Source organism: Poeciliopsis prolifica, unplaced genomic scaffold (assembly GCF_027474105.1).
Source record: "Poeciliopsis prolifica strain line A6 unplaced genomic scaffold, Auburn_PproV2 SCAFFOLD008, whole genome shotgun sequence".
In the NCBI taxonomy this organism is placed as follows: domain Eukaryota; kingdom Metazoa; phylum Chordata; class Actinopteri; order Cyprinodontiformes; family Poeciliidae; genus Poeciliopsis; species Poeciliopsis prolifica.
The window spans coordinates 17052117-17055968 of record NW_026562383.1 but is presented as its reverse complement, the minus strand read 5'-3'; the positions used below and the strand labels follow the sequence as shown (position 1 = coordinate 17055968).

Genomic DNA, 3852 nt, shown 5'->3' with positions numbered 1-3852 from the left:
TCTTTATACCTTTATTCTCATATTTTATATTATTTTATACTATTATAGAAAAACTGTTACAGTAACTTTAAACAATTCAATGACAATAATAAATTTAAAAAGTTGCCTTTTTTTAAATAAATGTTAATTTGCTGTGAAGATTATTTTAGGTTTAAATCTGTTTAACACTTCATTCAACACATACAGTCTGGCTTCATAAGAAGCTTAAATTATTTACAAAAGATTTTCTGCTTTACTTGAACTTGTAAATAACTAATAAACAAAGCAAATGATAGTTGACATCAGAAATAAAAAGCATGTAAAAAAATAGCATGTTCCACACAACAAAAGAAAACAAGACCTTGGCAGCTCTCACCAAAAGCCTAAATATTTAGTTTTTTGTTCTTATTATATGTATAATTTCTTCCCACCACAAAGGTAGATGCATCAAGATTTCTTCAACTCATGGCAGGGGTAATATTAAAACTTGTCCACTAGAGGGAGAGCTGGAAAGGACATCAAGTTTTAGTCCTAAAACATATCCGACAACCCACTGACACAAAAGCACTTCAATGCACTTTGGCTCTATATTTCAAAGCTGTACAGGATGAAGTCAGTTTTTGTGTACATGGAATATAAATGAAGCACAGAGAAGTGAGAGGGTAGCAGCAGCTGATACAAACATGAGATAAATGAGAACAGAAAGGAGGTGGAGCTGTCAAAAACACAAGGACAACCAGTGCTTTCAGTCGTACATACCGGCAGCATCTGGGATGAGACGGCAATGAGAGAGACAAGAGAAAAGCAAGTAAATCTTATCCCTGCTCTTGTTTTAACTGATTTCCTCCTCCTATTGAAATGGATAGAAAGGATCAGAGGGTAGACAGGGAGACGGTTGTGACTATTCTACAGTATAAAGATAAAAAACAAAAACAAAAAAGAAACATCTGCTTGGTTTGAACAAGATAAAACTTCCTAAAACCAGGAAGTTTTCTAACTGACTGAGATTGTGCTGGTTCTGATAGAAATATATGAGAATAAGCAAAGCATAGCAGCAGCAGCAGATCTGTTGATGCTGTTGTTAGGTCTGATTGGCAAGCATCATCCTTTTAGCCATTAATATTTGCAGTAAATATATTTTGTAGCATGGTGAACCTGCTAAAAACAAGTAACTATTGTTTAAAACATTTATTACATCCACTATGTCTGGAAGATAAAAGCAAATAACGTTTCTTTTTAGTCATTTGCTTCTCAAAGCAGGAACATGCAAGCTAAAAGTTTCTGACCAAGAAACAAAAAAAGCATCAAAGGTCTCAAAGCTCTGAGGATCACAGTCAGATTAGGAACCCACTCAATCCACTCAAACCAAAGTAAGCCTGATCTGTGGAGGCTACAGGCTAGTTATTCACTATGGTGTTAGTGGCAAAGCAGCTTTCATGAGACATTCGGTAAAAGCAAAGTCACAAAAAGTCTATCTCTACCTTGGACACTTGCATCAGAAAAACCGTGACTCATTTGGAGTCTGGGTTTTCTAGATTTACTAACGGTTCTCTGAAACATCCTTGCTATAACCCACATCTCTGAGATAACAGTACAAATATAGTCAAAAGAGTAGAACACCCATCATGGTTCCAGATTTAGGATATGCTTGATTTAACTTTGTGGCAACTCTGTGTATTTAAGGCAAAAATTGAGCAGCAATGTAAGCCAAAAAACAAAATAGCTTTGACACATTCATTTCAAATTAATTTAGATAGTATGAGAAAAAATTAATTAGGACTTTAAAAATATGGGGGATGCCACAAGGGAAGTCAAGTTTTCCAGAAAGCAATTATATTAACTTGTTTTGGAATTGATTTAGTTGTCTTTTCCATGAATGAAGCTATTGGAGTTGTGTTTTATCCATGTATCCCTTTTAACATTTAAGTCACAGACATGCAAACAGAAAAAAAAGAGACATTAGCATAATCACACTTTGTATTTCAATCTTGCACATGCATGGCTTTAAATTTTGCAGTGATACTACAATTATATATATTAATGATTCGGTTTAATTCTGCTGCCACACAAACTTGACCAATTAAATTTACTGAGTCAATTAAATTCTTTTGTTACAAAAGTATTCTGTAGTAAAATATACTACAGAATACTGTAGTACTACAGAATATAATACTACTGAATACTTTATGTATGACCAAAGTCATGCATAAAATAATGGCAGTAATTGCTGCAAAGCTGAATAAAGATCTACCAAACCATAAAGTGGGATTAGCTTCATACAAACAGTTCTTCCACTTTGACTAGATCTTTGGTTGATACATAATGCCAGTGGAGTCTATTTATTGCTGTGTACACTTGACTATAAACTTCATTATTATAGTAGCTGATTTTTGTTACACTGTATCTTGATGTATGGACTCAAAACTTTAAAAATATATATTATTTAGTCCGTTGACTAAATAATATATGCACTCTGTAAATTCCAGTGAAGCCGTTCTAAATTACACACCTTACAAAATATAGACCACAGCTGAACTTAAGAAAGAGATTCGTTCTTTCACACTTTTTTTTTCTGAACAGTTATGATGACAGATACAGATCCAAAACAGGGTAAGTTAAACCTCTTAATGATTTGTGCAGTTTTTGATTACTTGCATGTTCTGCCAATATTACTGTCAAATTTCACTGAGTAAAACTTATCCCTGTCTGCTTGTTGCATGTGCAGAGCCTCAAGGAGGAGACGATCCACGCAGTCGTGCCCACACAAGTTTGGTGGTCGTGATGCTTATCGCCATCATCTCGACAATGACCATTGTCGCTTTCTTGATCTACAAGAGATCTCCTCGTCCCTTCCCCACCTTTGACAATCCATTGTACTTCAATGGCGAAAAATCTCAGCCTGATGTGGTCGACACCAATACATTGATCGAGAATGCTGAAGTATCCGATATCTCCCCAGAAAATCCAGAGCCCATTTTAATTCTGTGATTTAGGAGTTTCCAGAAGTTGAAGTTGTGCAAACTAGTCTGAGATAAATTTTGTGTAAACACAGCTATGCTTCAGTATTTTGTTTTTATTGCAAACAATAAATATTCAGTAATTTAACAATAACTGTATTTGTTCTTTCTCTACCTATGACAGAATGTATATATAATTGCTACATGTTAAGCTCTTTTTCTACATGCTGTTTATTGCTTTTACTGTTTGAATGTAAAATGGAGGACACACCCTGTCAATGTTCAAAAAAGACATTAAACTGTTCATGATGATATACTGTTCATTTTTTTTAAATTACATTTCCATATTTGTTTAGGGTTAAACAATGTCAGCACTGTAATTATTGGTTTCTTTAAATGAATTCTGCATAATGATAAAGAAAGGAGGGAGAATGTTTCTTCCCACTGAAATCATGTTAGAGGAAGTCACAAAAACTTGGCATGTTTATATATGGCAGCTCTTTATTTAGTATGACACATTTTCATCAGAAAAGAAGACATTTTCTGTTAAATTCTGTCAAAGGAAATCCCATTTAGACTGAATTTAGTGGAACTTCTTGTATGTTAAAAATGTAAAATGCATATCTTTAAAATACGTTAAGTGTATTTGTAATAAATGGATCCATAATATATGTTTCATGGACTGTACTCCAAGGTAGCACAATAGTGCTTAGTGCCAATATAAAGCAATAACTGTCTGTATGAGAACTACTACAGGCGAATAATACAAAACATTGGAAAAGTTTTAACTTTTGGTTAAAAGATAACACTGAATATTTGCTCCCCTGGATGTTTACAGTGAGTTTATTCCTCCGTTGAAAATAAATGTTCTTGAAAGTGTAAGGCAGTTTTACCTTTCTATTTAATTTTCCAAAAT

The 3852-nt window shown here is 33.7% G+C and overlaps 1 long non-coding RNA gene across 1 annotated transcript; it reads left to right on the top strand.

Annotated features, from left to right (window-relative positions):
- Nucleotides 1-156: 156 nt before the first annotated feature.
- On the top strand, nucleotides 157-3248 carry LOC129361600 (uncharacterized). Its single transcript, XR_008606158.1, has 3 exons — nucleotides 157-787; nucleotides 2560-2589; nucleotides 2705-3248. It is a non-coding gene; the product is annotated as an uncharacterized LOC129361600 (long non-coding RNA).
- Nucleotides 3249-3852: the final 604 nt, after the last annotated feature.